Raw genomic sequence first — 16,768 nt, 5'->3', positions numbered from 1 at the left:
ATAAATTTATTATTTCACAGCTCTGGAGGTTATTCCAAAATCCAGGTGTCAGCATAGGACTGGTGCCTTCCAGAGGGTCTGAGGCAGAATCTGTTCCTCTCTCCCAGCTTCCAGTGGCTGCTGGTGATCCTTGACTTACATCACTCCACTCCATCTTCACATGCCTGCTCCTCCAGGTGTCTGTGTCTTCTCCTTTGCTGTCTCTTATAAGGACACTCAGTCATTGCATTTAGGGCTCACCCAAAGTCCAGGATGATCCCATAAGATCATTAATTTAATTACATCTGCAAAGACCTTATTTCCAAATAATGTCACATTCACAGGTACCAGGTATTAGGACTTAGACATATCTTTTTGAGACCACATTTAGCCCACTCCATGGGTCTTGAGAGTGTTAGATCGTGCCCAGGGAATATTATAAAACTGAATAGGGCAGACTTCTTGACATGCATTCATGTTATTGTGATTTTTGGACCAGAAGAGCTTAACAAAAGCAGTGTTATTCATTGCCGGTCTATGAAGCAGAGCTCTTCCAGGTAACACATAAACCTATGAGAAAGAGTCAACTCAGCAACCACAGTCTCTACTTCCACAAGACCTGCAGTTAGGAGCAGAGCCACTATAGCAATCTGGCCACCACAGCCTGGAGCAAAGGTGCTCAGTCAAGTGCATCATAGATCAGCTGAACCCACTGTACTGCATCCATGAATAATAATAAGTAATTGTTTAAAGCCCTTGAATTTTAAGGGTTTATTTTGCAGCAAGAGCTAACTGATACAGAAATACATACATCTATCTCTCATAAATGAATAAGCAAATAATTAGTAAGGTTTTAAAAGATTTGAATAACGGAATAATGTAGCTTAATATAACTGCTCTATAAGAACTCTGTACCCAATGCAAAAGAAGACACAGTTTTCCTAAGCAAATGTGGAAAATTCTCAAAAAAATAAGCATATGTTAGGTCTAAAAGCAAATTAAACTCTTTCTAAAAAGAAACACTCTACAGGCAAATTTAGTAATCAGCAAATGATAGCAAAAAACAAAAACTGAATTAAAAATCCTCCCAAAAGCTATTAATTTGATTGGAATAGAAATAACCCTTCCAAAATACTGGAATTATAGGGAAAAAAATCAAATTGAATTTACCGATGAATTAGAAATGAATGGCAAGAGGCACTACATGTTAAACTCTGTGGGATGCAGCCAAAGTCATACTAGAAAAAAAGATCACTTTAATACAACTGTTAGAAAATAAGATATCTTAAAAATAAGTGAACTAAGTTTTCAATTCAAGAAACTAAGAAAAAAACATCAAGGTAATCCCAAAAAGTAAATAAATAATAAATATAAAAGTAGAAATTAAGAGATGGAACAGTAGAACCCATGTGAGTATTTTTTTTCTTTTTCTTTTCTCTTCTGGAAGAGGGAAGACACAAATAAAACAGACAAGTTTTGACAAGTTTAATCAAGGTAAAATCAGAAAAGGCATGAATAAACTGCATTAGGAATGATAAAGGTGCTATAACTGAAAATACAGTGGAGTTTTAAAAAATTGAATATTACATAAAACTTTATAATAATAAATTTGAAAGACAGAGAAAAAACACATGATTTTCCAGGAATCGAATGTCCAAAACTGACACAAGAAGTAGGAAATTAAAAAAGATAATAAACATAGAAGAAACTGGAAAAATGGTCTAATAGCTACATCAAAATGTCACCAAGCTCAGCTAGATAAAATCCCCATATTAAGTAGATTTTCATTTCAGTCAATCATGTAAAACTATGGAAAACCTTTCCAATATGTTTCACAGGCTAGCATAATCCTGATACCAAAAGGAAGGAAGGAAGGAAGGAAGGAAGGAGGGAGGGAGGGAGGGAAGGAGGCCATAAGTTTAGCTCACTTTGTAAAGATGAAAACTCTAAAAAAAAAAAAAGCAAATTAAATCCTGCTATATATTAAAAATAATATATCCTAGCTATGCAAACATGATTCAACTGTAGGAAATTTTTTATGTAAGTCACTTTATTAGCACATTAAAGAAGAAAACCACGAGCACATTTCAATAGATTACAAAAAAAATGACAAAAATCAACTCATTCCAGGAAAAAAAAAAAACTCAAACTAAGAATAGAAGGAGCTTTTCAATATGATGAAGAGACCCTTAGAGCATGACTGCTCTGGAAGCATCCCCCACAGGCGCCCCTCTCCCACCCCCACAGGGAGCCAGGGATGGTCCTGGGGTTCGGTGGGCAGCGGGTTCTCATGTTTCTCCCCCAAACGTGTTTTCCTTCACTTGTGATGGACTGTGTCGGTCAGCCCACCTTTTCACTTGGTCCTATTTCATGACATTTTGAAGATACTCCTGAACATTTCTAGCATGGGTAGTAGCCTTTCTCAGCTTTCAGCTGTGCTATGTTTTTATGTATTATTATATTTCTTTGATTGTTATAATTGAAATCTGGAAAAGGAGAAGTGCTTTAAATAACAGGTTTAGAAGAGTGGCTTCAAAATCTAGGCTAAATTAGAATCATCTAGGAGTTTTAAAAATGAAGAGTTCTGGACCCATCACAAGTAATACTTTATGTAACTTCTTTCCTAATTATGTTAATAATCCATATTCATTGTATAAATTTAAAAAAAACTGAGGAAATAAGACCACATACTTGAAGTATTTTGAAACACGACATTGGGGAAGTTTCTACCAGCCTTAAGTGGAAGGACCATTTCACTTCATTTCTTTTATATAAATGGTAAGTAAAAATAAATAATTTAATTATGCACCTACACTTTAGATTGGTTCTAATATTTTTGGTTTCACCAACAATGTTTCTCCCATTTGTCTAATGCTCTGCTAATTGAGATGATGAAGAAAGTGGCAATGCTTTCAACAAATGGGTTAATTACCCTTTTATATTAACACCACCTGTCTTCTGGATATGCCATTTAAAGAATACTAATTGCTATTACATCTAATTAATGCTGCATTGGGGTTTTGCACTGTTATCACTTTAAAAATTCAAGTAGTTTCATGTCAGTGATGAAGCTTCCCATGGGCTGGGAGGAATAGGAATTTGATTCGCGGGTTCCTGGGACTCATCCCTGGCCTCTTCCCCTACCACTGTCCGCACCCCATCTTTTCAAGTCTTTAGTGTGGAAGCTGACTTGCTGATTCAATTTATAGTTTCAAAGGCATTTTGTTGACAAATTATGATGGTAGGTCATATTGTTTCATATTAAGTCCATTTTTAATACCTTGAAATGTCTTTAGCTAGAGTTTGTAGATATTGAGTAACGCAGAAGAAACTTGCTGAGCTAGCCCTACCTCTGCTCCATGTCACCTCTTCTTCAGCAAGTTCTTCCCACTTTGCAGCAATCCCTGACCTTTCCTTTCATGTACGTGACATGCATAGTCCCTTGGCTTGTGCACGGGTCCCCCCCTGACCTGCCTGTACTCCTGCTCCAGCCTCAGGGGACAGATCCCCAAACTCCCTTCCCCTCTGTCATGTTGAAACTGCAGGTCTTGGAATGAGCCAGGAGCTCCCAGAGCTCTTTCCTTTGACACAGACTTTTCTTTAGCTGTGGATAAACCCCTTCTCCTCTCCTGGACTGACTTCCTCTTAAGAACATTCCAATTCATTACTGTGTTGAAGTAGCCCAGCCATTGTACAGCAGGGAAAACAGTTCAGTTAACTCAAAGCAAATGTGGCGGTGTTCTGTCTCAGGGACTGTCAGGTACTGAAGCCAGTTTACAATGGGAAAAATATCCCCATTTTGTTAAAATTCCAAATATTAAGTAAATACTTGTACTAAATACTACATAGTAAGTCAAACCAAGTTACATCTCCCAAAAGAATCACACTACCATTAGGAAGCTTGTTAGTTAATGCTCTTAGTATGAAATTGATAGGCTGTGTCACGATTTTTTTTTTTTTGCCTTATCCTCAGAGTTTGGGTGATTTTTCTTATATCTCTTGGTGTCTGATTTTCCTGTGTAAATGAGAATAGTCCTATTTCCTATCTCTTAGGTTGTTTTGCAGTTAGAATGAATTAATGTGCATAATGCACAATCAGTAATGCCTCAACTAACTCACTCAACCAAGAATATTTTTTAAATGAGCTGTTACCTTATTACCTAGTAGAAGATCAATAAGTTGCTTGTGATTTGTGTCCTGCAGAAAGGCTCACCCCAAAAGTCATGGTTTTAGTGCCTATAGGACATTGAATAGTATTGTGTCTAGCTTTGCAACAGTATCCTTGGTAAGGCATTAAATAAATGCTAGCTCTTGTGATTAATTAGCAGTGGTGATGATGATCACACAGTGGCTCTAACTCTGGAAACCACTCCTCAGATCTGTTGGAGCAGAAGGCAGTGGCATGATGCTCAGGGAAAGGGGCTGGCAGGGCTAACGCTCAGCTGGAGGGTGAAGAGAAAACCATGATAGGCCTGTGTCACATGGGGAAGGTCAAGCAGCCCTGCCACAGCGTGCACCTGACTCTAACATTTGGTTTGGCCAAGTCCCTTCTGCTAACAGCCCGTCTCAACCACAAAATTGGCAAGGAGACTCTGGTCTGGTGGTTGTAAATGCGAACTTTCAGACAGTCCAAAACACTAGTTCCAGTTGTTTTCTACCAGGGCAGGACCCCCACTGGCATTGTTCCCTTAATTTCTCTGTCTGCACTTGGTGACAGCACAGCAGACTGTACTGCACCCCATGATCTTTTCCTACTCAGGAAGAGACCCCTTCTCCAGAAAGGTAGGGTTTTCCAAGCCTCACCTCTCCTCCCTGGCACTTCAGTATGGAGGGCAGCTGCCAGGCCTGCGGGCTCTGCTTTACTTCAGCATCTTATCTGTCTCCCTAACGCTCCTGTTTTCTTAGCTCAACAATCCTAGAAGTCTTGATACTTGTTTCAACAGCATCTGATGTTGCTTTGTGTTCCTCCAAGGAACGATTTCTCTCCCCAGTTCCCTGAAATATAACTGAAACACAAAACCTGCACATATTTAAAGTATACAATCTGATCAGTTTGACATAGGTATACACCACCACAACTGGGATGGCAAACATTTCCATCACTACCAACTATACTGACACTTGAGATGAATTTGTGTCTTCTAGTGAATATATATATATATATATAGTATATTATATAATTGTATATATAAGTGGAATCATACAGGAAGTGCTTTTTTGTCTAGCTTCTTTCAATTAGCATAATGATTTTGAGGTTTGCCTATGTCGATGTCTATATCAACTGTGTGTTCCCTTTTATCACTGGGTAGTACTCTACAGTACGGATCGGTCATAAATTATTTGTACATTCACCTGATGATGGACATTTGGGTCGCTTCCAGGGTTTGTTTGTTTGTTTTGATAATACAAATAAAAACTTGCTATGAAGTCTATAAGTTTGTGTGGGCATATGTTTTCATTTTTCTTGGCAAACACCTAGTTGTAGAATATATGGCAGATAAATGTTTAATGTTTTAAGAAACTGCCACACTGGTTTCCAAACTGCTTATATCATTTCACTTTCCCACCAGCAAAGCATGAGAGCCCCAGCTGCCCCACATCCTGGCTGACATATGGGATGGTCAGTCTCTTTCATTTTAGTCATTCTAGTAAGTGTCATTTCTTATTTCCCTGATGTTGAACATCTTTTCATGGCTTATAGCCATTTATATATTTTTTGTGAAGTGTCTATTTGAAACATGTGCAAATTTTCTTATTGTATTGTTTGTCTTACTTTTGAATTGAAGAGTTCCTTAGATGTTTTGTATGCAAATTTTTTTATATATGTGCTACACATAGTTTCTCCCAGTTTGTGTATTGCATTTTTATTTTCTAGTGGTAAATTTAAAATAGAAACATTTTTTTATTTTGATGAAGGCCAGTTTATCTTTTTTTCTTTTACAGTTTATATTTTATATGTTCTAAGAAACCTTTGCCAACCCCACGGTTGCAAAATTCTTATGTTAATATTTTCTTCTAGAAGTCTATAGTTTTCAGTTTTATGTTTAGGTCTTTGATCCATTTTGACTTAGATTTTGTATGAGTTAGTTTTATGTAGGCTCGTTTTTTCCACTTGGTATCCAGTAGACCTAATACCACTTCAAGAAAGGATAAGATAAGGTTTTTGAGATGTCCCTTTCTAGTTAATTTTGTCTGGAGATATTCTGTGTGGTCATTCTGTCTCAAGAGACACAGTGAATGGGGCTGGACATTACATCCTACGGAAGGTTTGACCTGGATTCAGTGAGGGTTAGAGGAGGGCTGTCGCCAACTTTGATTTAGATGACATACTTTTCCTAATGCAGCCTTCTATCAGACTACCTGTTTTTGTTTTGATTGTTGTTCTTTTGTCAGTCACATTGCACTAGTGACTCATTGAGTTTGGAGACAGCTAAAACCCCTACATCTTACTTATATTTGATTTCATCAAATCAACTGTATTCCAGCTGAATTTTGCAATTCAAGGCCATGATTTTATATTTTTAAGCATTAAGTTTTATCTGGTTTGCTTTGACCCATGCTTCTATTCTAATCTATTGATTCTAATTTTGTTGAACAGCATAGTTTGGTGTCACCCACTATTTCCATAGCCAGGCCTTGGTCCCTCATGGCGAGCCAGGCCACTGACAGCAGGTACAGGGTTCCACGACATTCCAAAGAGCTCCTCACTCAGTCTTTACCTTTCAGTGGCTTAGGTTGCAGAGATGAACAAATACAGGTCCTCAGCTAGGGAGCTGCAGGTCTACAGAGGGAGGCAAGCCAGATGGAGAAATACCTCATCATTACAGGATGGGGAAAGGCCACAGAGGACTGCTGGGTATTTGTTGTTGCCCAAATTCCCCCCTTTATGATAGCGCTCCCTCTGGAGGGCCTCCCCTCCCCCACCATTCCAACCCAAGCCGCTGGGGAGAGGTTGAGTCCGCCCTCAGCTCCAGGGAGCATTACCCATCCAGCACATTTCAAACCCCAGGCTGCCTGCCTCATTTTGGAGCAAAGAAAATGGAAGGCAGGGAGAAACCAAAAGATTTCTAACTGATAATGAACATATGTGCTCTTTTTCCATCTGCTTTCTCCCTTCCCGTCTCCTCATTTAAGTCAGCATGGTGCTTATTGCTTCAAGGGAGGCATGTGGCAAGTCAGAAAATAGACCTACTTTGAAAATCCTGCTAGCTTTGGCTTTACACTTAGAATTCCTGAGGATAACCATAGTGAAAGAAACATGAAAGGAGAAGGATTTCCCCCAGACTGAAAACTGACTGTTCCACCTGCAAAGAAGAGCAGGCAGAGTGAGGGGCAGGGTGGGGGGCCACTGCCTTATTTCCTGGCAGCACTGCTGGGGAGGTGGCAAGACCCCAGAGGCAGAAACATTCAAGAAAGACCCCAGGCACAGATGTAGGCAAGAGCTGCCCAGCCCGAAGGGGTCAGTACAGCAGATGCCAGCATGACTCACTGTGAGCACCGATGACGAGAGACCGCGTAGGCTGTCCCTACCCCAGTGCTTGGAGCTGCACCACATCCCAGGATTGTGGGACCACCTAGAGGGTGGGGTTTCCCAGGAAGGACTGAGCTTGTTTATCCTGCAGCCCAGCAGAATGAGAATTGAGTGAAAAATTAAGTAGAGTCTAGTTGTGAACTCCATGTGATGAAACTTACACTCATCCCACACCCAAGGATACTAAATTCTCTCTCCTGCCCTTCTCCTCCTTCCTCTCCTTTTCTTGCACAAGGTGTCCAAGACAGCATGAGCAGTCATCACTGTGGTGCCCCATCTGGTTTGCACGCCCTCACACTCTCCCTGTCTTACACAGACTTGGCTCCATAAAGCAACATCAGAGAAAGCCCAGAGTGGAGAGGGCGAATCCTGCCCTCCCTGAGCACCACAGGACACTTGCCAATAGTTGGATGTGGGACAGATGACCCAAATAACATTCTAGGACCATTTTTCTGAGTAAAGGTGTCAAAAGAAAGTTATTTCAGTGAATCAAATGAAGATTAAAGACTGTAGTCAACTGATGCACATCAGACAGTATCTAAAGGACAGATGACCCCAGACTTAAGCAGGGTCAGGATTTTATAGGATAGGGAAAAGCTGAATATGTGAACACATGGTTCAGGTTTAGGTGCAGTTTTTGACTTTCACTGAAATATCCTGGTTTTGTGCCCCTTGCTTAGGGTCATTGATGCAATCCCAACACCCTTAGAATAGTAGATTCCAATATTTCTGCAAGCCTTTGCTTATCATCTAGTCAAAGCTGATGACGTGAGGGAACTACAGAGCAAAAAAAGAATAAAAGGGAGCAAGGTGAGAGGACAAGGAGGAAACTGGGGGCCCCCTTCATGTGGATTTTAGTTCTTTTACTCAGGAATCACAGCTTGCATCACAAACGAGAATGTGCAGGCACACGCCCTTGGGAAACTGGCACATTCCCCTCCCCTGAGGAGTTCAACAGCCCCCATTTCTGAAGGTCATCACTACAGAGCCTCCTGTGGGCTCCCACTTCTTCCCCACTCTGCTCAGGAAACATCCCTGCCCCTCTGCAAAGTCACAGGGGCATCCTTTGTTATTGGGGCAAAGGATAATGCTCATTATCTCTGTAAGGCCAGGGACAGGTGTAAAGATCCTGAGACACTGTAGCCATGCCTAGACCATCCTTTAAATTAGCATCTCTTCACCTTCCTGGGGTGTTAGGCTACTGCTCAGCTTGCCCCACCCTGCTGGGTGAGCTCCCCCAGCCTCTCCTCTACTACCCAAGCCATATTCTCATTTCTCCAGTGTTCTCCCCAAGGCTGGCATCTGGGCTGCTCGCTCAGGCTAGCTGGTGGTTTCTCTGCTGCCCTTCAAGCCCTCAGGTTTCTCCTTTTCTACCAGCCTTTTCCACCTTCCTCTCCCCCGTGCGTTCTCCACCAAGGGTGTGGCGATTCCATGGGGAAAGTCCCAGTTGCCCTCCGGCGGATGTCTACTTTAGCCTGGGACTTGTTACTCAGGATGTTGGGTAGGTAACCATGGAGATGCACCTGTGGGAGGCCCAGGCACGGATCATGGAAATGCTGCCTCCCCTTAGGCCATGGAGGCCTTGCATCTGCTGGAAGAGGAGACGCCACCTCCTTTTCCAAAACGGGGATCTGACAATTATCTCTTGGATCTCCACTTAAATTGGAGCAGTGTATCTTCTTCCGGGAGCTGAGGACAATTTCTGAACTCCCTCAAGCTCAACCAGTCTGTTTGCCCTCGGAGGCTGTATGGATAAGGAAGCTTAACCCCAGCCTTCTTGTGTTATGGAAAATACTGGAAAAACCTGGACTGGGTCACTGATGGAAGAACCAAGTGGCACTCGGAGGTCTGGGAGTGTTGAGGTTTATTTTATACCGGCGGGCTCAGAGGGGAGTCATCTCCCAAGGTCTGAGCCCCCCGAACAAAGGCAAAGGGAGCAATATATATCTTTCTGCTTCCTTATCTGCGATATGTCTACGTGCACAGCTAGCAAGCAAGGGTGAGTAAGTTTAGGGGGTGAGTTTAGGGAGTGAGTGCCTGGCAGAGTGGGAATTAAGGGAGTGTTTTGTTTTTGCTGAGAAGTAGGATGGAGCCACCTGGACTAGATTGCTGTCCTTATAAATTTTTCCCTGTCGTCTGAACAAGGGGCATGGAGGTAATGGTGACTGTGACATTCCTCTGCTGCCTTGTCCTTTTCCTCATTGGCCAGAGGTGTGAGAAGGGCCGAGATAACACACAGGTGAATCATTAAAAGGCACCCTTTCTGGGCAGTCATACTGCTAAAACTCCTTCTTTGTGTAGCTGAATTCCAAAAAGGAGCCCCTGAGGTGACAGACTTGGAGCACAGGTGGGATTTCCACCCACTTCCTCCTCAGACGCTGCTTTGTGCTGGTACAAGCCCCTACTGGCCACCCTAGGAGACTGCCTCAAGTTCAGCTAGGCCTCCTTCCACACTCCAAAAAGTCCTCCTGCTCATGAGAAAGTTCTGACGGACACAAACAGTAACCAGGCCATATAGAGTATAGTACTGGCAATTCACTTAGCATTCCATCAAGGTGAGGTCCACCTTGATCAATTCAGTTCATCCCAAGTTTATGTAAAACACAGTTTCAGGATACCTGGCTTACCAGCAGGTTGTGGGAGCCCCACACCTCCTTACTACCTTCCAGCTTTTATCTTGAAGTCTGTCTTCTAGTCTCTTAACAAACTCCCTCTTCTGACTTAGCACAGCCCTGGTGGCCACGGGAACAAGGGCTCTGGATCCTTGTCTCATTTCCCCCCTCCTGCTACGAGCTCCTCCATTGCTGTCCTGACACTGCAGTCAAAGGACTTTCCTCTCCCTGGGCACTTCTCAAAAACCCTTTTACTTCAGTATCCTTTATTCAAGTTTTCTTAAGGCAATGATTTCTTGTGTTTGGGGTTCTAGTCTTGTCCCCATTTTTAAAATCTAGGGCTCTGGACAGTTAATAATGTTAACAGTAATAATGACAAGAATAGCTACCAATTGTTGAGTGATTTCTTTGTGCCAGGCATTGTGTTCAGTGCTTTGCATTATCTTCTTTAATCCTCATGAAAATACTCTCAAGTAGCTACTCTTTCTAGCCCCATCTGACGTGGGCAGGGATTGAACAGACAGAACTCACAGCTCCTGCATGGCAGAGTCAGGGCGGGAGCCGTGTCTGCCGGGCTCCAGGGTCTGGGCTACGGGGATGCAGCCTGGCTGTCATTCTTCACAGAGCCCAGGACCACAGAAAGGTCTGAAAGCAGACAGGACTTTTCAGGCTAGATACTGAAGACATTAATACTCCCAGAAATATCTCTTTAGGGGAGCTCAAGGGCTCAGAGAAAGAAGCCATTTGTGCTCATCACCTGCTTACATGTTAGACTTTTGTTGTTATTAAATCTTGCCTCTCCTGACTAGAGTGTTATCGACATGAGGGCACAAGCTTGGTTTGCTCACTGCTGTGTCTCCAGCACCTCATATGTTCTCTGAGTAGGGTGGAGGCCATCAGAGGATTTCAAGAAAGGAGGAAATGTGATCTGCACACTTTTCGAAGAATCATTCTGTTGGCAAGTGTAGAAGCAGGGAGCACTTGTAGGGGTCTGTCCCAAAACTCCAGCAAGATATGATGCTGGCTTAAATCAGCATAGGGTTCCTGAGGATGATGAGACATGGTTAGACTCACACCGTGAAAGGAGATCTAATGGGATTGCAGACTGATTCAAAGAGGGATGTGAGGAAGAGAGAGGTCAAGGTGCCTCTAAGGATTTAGAGCCGAGTAAATGGAAGATTGAAGTTGCCATTTACTATAGTGTGATGGGAAGTTGATGGGTTTGGGTAGGTGCCCTTGAGGCATCAGTGAGCAGACATCTGGCAGGAAGCTGGAAGTAAGTGTCCAGAGCTCATCGGGCAAGTCTGGGGTAGGGATACAAGTACAGCGATTATCAGGAGAAAAATAGGGTCTAAAGCCCTGAAAGAACCCAGTGGCACTGCCGCTGGGCCAAGAGTGGACAAAGAGGCAGCCAGGGATGAGTCTACTAAAAACCAAGGCCAAATTCCACTGGCCACAGAGCACAGTCTGGGCAGCGAAAAGAGTAATGATGGAGAACATCTTGGAAAGACATCAAATGTACAACAGTCCATGAGTTTACATGATAATCACATGCTCACAGACTCACTGTCAGTCCTTGCCACCTTCTGATTTTTAGGTATTCCTCCTTGTTTCTCATCCAGGAAAGCACCACTTCTTGTTGCCTTATTCAAGTATGGTTCTCTGTATTTTTCTGTCATTTCTAAGGATTTGACCTGGTGAAGGGGGCTAAGCATGTGTTCAGTCCACTGTGCCGATCTGGCATTCCGGAATAATTCCAGAGCCCAATAATTCCATAATGAAAGGATGAAGCCATGCTATCATAGATTTATTTCAGTCAGGGTTCTTTATAATCATGCCATAAATACTGCCTTCCCTGATGCTCTCACTCACTCATTTATCAGCGAACATTTACTGGTCACCTGCCAGCTGCAACAACTGTGCCAGATGCCAGGGATAGAAAGGCGGTGGATGTGGGTGTGCTCTTGGGATTTCATGAAAACACACTTTAAAGGACAAGATAGATTCAGAACTCCACTATTGCTCAGGGAAACTGCAGGGGAGGCACCAGAACTGCCCTGGGGACTCAGAGAAGGCTTATAGGAGGACATGGTACTCAAGCTGGATTCTAAAACACATTTGGATGGACCCAGATAGAGCCGAGAAAGGGCAAAGTCATGGGCATTCCACACAGAGAGATCAGCAGCTGCCGATGCGGGGATGCATGACACAGCCTGGCTTTTCTGGTGTCTGAAGGCAGATCTGGCATCACTAAAGCCAAAGATGCTTGTGAAAATGGCAGGAGGTGAGGTTGGGAAGGAGGTCATGGATGAGTTCTGGGGTTAGCCCACAGAATTCCTGAGGAAGCAAGGGGTCACTGAAGGTTTGCAGGCAGGAGGCTGACATAAAAAAAAAGTGACTGTATGCAGAGATGGGAAGTGAGATGGAAGTGAAAGAAATCACATGGGAAGCAATTATGGCCACTTAGCCACAAGGAAATGAGGACCTAAACTTAGGCCTAACAGAGTGGGAACAGACAGGATGGGGCCGATCAGAGGCGTCTAGCAGGTGGGATCTACAAAACCCAGTGACCAATAATGTTCAGAGAGTGATACAAAGGAATCTAAAATATCTCTGGATTCCTGGAACAACTGACTGTGCTAAAGGTAATATATGGTAATTTGTTATGATTTCCCTGAGAAACGGATGCAATGGTGAATTAGGGTTTGGACTTCTTGTTCCTGGGTGCATTAGTCATGAATTGCTGCATAACAAATCACCATGGACTTAAGGGCTTACAGTGACAAACACTTACTACCTCAGATCTTCTGTGGGTCAGATATTTGAGAAATTCATAGCTGGGTGATTATGTCTAGGGTCTTTCATGAGACTGCAGTGAAGATGTTGGTCAAAGATGCAGCATTTTGAAAGTTTGCCTGGAGCTGGAGGATCCACTTTCCATTTTCAAGATGGTCACCTGCCATGGCTGCTGGCTGAGGGGCTCAGTTCCTTACCATGTGGGCTTCTCCAAAGTGCTGCTCACAACAGTCTGGATTCCCCCTGAGAGAGAGAAAGAGAGTAAGACAGGAGCCACAAAGCTTTTTATGACCCAGTCTCAGAAGTTGCACTCTTCTCCTTCATTCTGCTCATTGGCAGCAAGCCACCAAGTTCGGTCACACTCAAGAGGAGAGGAATCTGACTCCTACTCTTCAGTTTCAAAGAATCTGTGGATATTTTAGAGCTACCCCACCGAGGGTATCTGTGGGACTTCCTCGACTGTTGGCTCCATGGGCCTGAGGACCTGAAAACTAGTCTAGGCTGCAGACATAGGTTTGGGATAGAAGTGAAAATATGAGGTGTTTAGAAAGACAGAAAGCTGCAGTCAGAGAGGTCAGGGCTTTAGAGCAATAGCAGTTGCCCTGTATGCTGAGTCCAAGGGTGTGACTTGAGGCCGTGCCTCAAGCGTCAGGTTGGGCCATGTGAAATAACTGATCTTGTAAGTCAAAAACAGTAGAGTGTCAGGAGTTTCATATGGGTAAGCCTACCGAAACATTATTGAAAGTCACTAAATTTGAATTTCTGAACTTGGTTTCAGGCTGAAGAACCTTGCTTTTATATCCTCTGTCTTTCTAACAAAAGGACCGGCCAGGTTCCTCCTTTCGCTTGTTTCTTGGCGTTCATCTCACCTCACCACTTGTTTGATTTCAGAAAGCTGGCTGTCATGTTGGGAAAAGTGGGTCTGGTCCACCTTGGTCACTGGAAGATTTTCTTTGAGCATTCCCTATATCAGCCAGGTCAAAATCCATCCCCTCTGTGTGGCCGTCAGTCTATGTGATTGAAATCTAGGAGCTATCACTCCTAAATTGAGAGTCAGAAATAAAATTTATAAATCATTTCCTTAACAAACATATTAAAAATGATTACTTTTAAATGGCAGCCAAATGTAACTCTGATGCCTGAGCCAAAGTTAGCACACATACTTCTGAGAGCTCTTGCTAAGCTGTTTATTGCATTTGCTGGAACATTGCACCAACAGGAGGAAAGGCTTCCTCATGGTCCAGAGACTAAATGCAAATCATCCCAAAGAATTACCATAATATCCTTTATATCTTATAATTTTATGGATAGATGCAAGCAGCTTCTTTTTGTCAGTTAAAGGCTTTATGAATGGCATGGAAAATGAGTACCCCATGGCCAGCATCTGTTAACAAGATGAACAGCCTGGGCACACTATTTCATAACTCCCACTGGCTCCCAGAGGTATAATTAGGGTTGAATTTTTCATGAGCACGAACATCATATTCTTTGTCTACTATGCTGTGCTTTCAGCTTGACTATTTCCAGTGCTCTGCTTAGGAAAACAAAAAAGGAGAGGAGAGAGTCATGTCTTCAATGAATGGAAGTGATTCTGGAGCCACCTGTAAGCGTCCCCCAGGTTCCTACCATGTTGCTGGGACATCTTTTAGATACAGCCCTTCCTGACCAGGTCTGCCCACCCTGGCTCACACTGAGGTTGGATGGAGACTCAGCACAGTCTCCTGGAGCTGAATCTCCTTAGCAGGACTTTAAGGTTTTGAAAGTCGAAAAAAAAATAGGAAAAATCCCTTTTTTGCTTTTTGACATTAATTTTTTTACACATGTTTAGTCCTAATAGATTTGCTTAGTCCATAAATTTTTAAGTCATTAAAAAAAGTGACATGACTGTAATTTTTTTCCTGAACCTAACTTGTTCTTTTTCTGGCTTACTCAGTTGGATGATGCCTGGTCTTATTTGTAGTTGTGTTTGAATGCTTTGTCAATGAACTTCATCAGCCATTGCCCCCAGAAGAATCTTCCTAAAATATGAACCTAATCATGCCATCCCCCTGCTTAAAACCTCTCAGAGGTTTCCTGTGCCTACAGAAGGCAGTCCAAGCATCCCCACAGGGTCTGTGGAGTCTCCACGATTTGTTCCTGATTGGTCTCCATCCACACTTCCTGCCTCGCCCACAATAGGCAACCCACCTTCCTGCCACTTACAATTCTTTCATATGACTTAAAATTCTCCAAATGTGCTTTTCTTTTATACAATCCTAGAACACAATTTCCCCTAATTCTCCAGCTGGCTACAAGAATACTTCAAAAGTTAGGCCAAGTTTTGATAAAATGGGTAAGTTTCAACCCAAAGGCCAGCTTATTATTTAATGGGGAAATACTGAAGACATTCTGCTAAAGATAGGAACAAGGCTGTGAAGTAACTACTGCCACTGCTCTTTAGCAGCAAAAAGATAAAATTTCTAGGAATAAATTAAACTAGAAATGTGTAAACTTCATGTGTACAACCCTTAAACACTCCCGCAAGTTAAAAAAAAAAGGACGTAAGCCAATGAAAATGCAATGTAAATGTACTCTTGGATAGGAAGATAGCATCATAAAGATTTTAATCCTGTTCAAATTATTGCAAACCATAACTTAAAATTCAGATACAATTTTTAAAAGATTGTTACAATTTAACTAAATACATTTTTCAAGTTTTTGCATGACAAAATAAAGCAAACACTAAAGGCAAAGTCTACAGACACGATAAACTAAGACAAATTATTTACAACGTGTATTGGATATAAAGGCTAATCTCTCTAATAAATAACTTAGATGAAATGGATGAATCCCCCCACAAAGACAGGAACTACTGAGATTGACTCAAGAAGAATTAGAAAGTTAGAACAGACCTATAAGAACTAAAGAGATTCAATTATTAACTTTTAAAAAACTACCTATGAATAAAAATCTAGACTCTAGATGGCCTCACCAAATAATTATACCAGACACTTGAAAAAATGCCAATTTTTCACATATTGGTCGAAAATACAGAAGAGAAAGGAACACTTACCAGCTCATTCTGAGGGCAGTGCTACTCTGATATCCAAATCAGGCAAAGACATAACAAGAAAAAAATAAAGACCAATATCTTTTATGAATATAGATATGAGTAGTCCCAGCCAAATACTAGCAAACTGAATTCTGGAACATATAAGAAGTATTCTATACCATGAAAACATGGGATTTATCCCAGATAAGGTTGTTTAAACATATAAAAATCATCACTGCATTACTCCATATTGGTAGAATGGAAAATAAAAAAACACATGACAAAACCCAACACACCTTGATAAGAAGAACATTGAACTAAAAATAGAATAGAATGTCTTCAACCTGATAAAGAACAACTATGAAAACCCCACAGCTAGCATCATGCTTAATGGTGAAAGACTGAAATCTTTCCCCATAAGATTGGGAACAAGACAGCTGGGCCACTCTCACCAAATCTATTTAACACTGTTCTAGCCAGGACAATATAGCAAGAAAAAGAAATTAAAAACATCGAAATTGGAAAGGAAGAAGTAAAACTACCTCTACCTGCAGATGACATGACCTTATATATAGAAAATCCTGTGGAACCCACAATGAAACTATTGGAACTAATAAAAGAGTTCAGCAAGTTTTCAGGATACAAAACCAGTATTAAAAGTCTACTATATTTCCATATATTTCATGTGTTTCTGCAAAGATATGAACACTCTAAAAATTGAAATTAAGAAAATAATTCCACTTGCAATAGCATAAAAATAATAAGATATGTAGGAATAAATTTAACAAAAGTTCAAGACACATGCACTGGAGACTATAA

Source organism: Manis javanica, chromosome 3 (assembly GCF_040802235.1).
Source record: "Manis javanica isolate MJ-LG chromosome 3, MJ_LKY, whole genome shotgun sequence".
Taxonomy (NCBI): Eukaryota; Metazoa; Chordata; class Mammalia; order Pholidota; family Manidae; genus Manis; species Manis javanica.
This window is presented reverse-complemented; position numbering follows the sequence as displayed.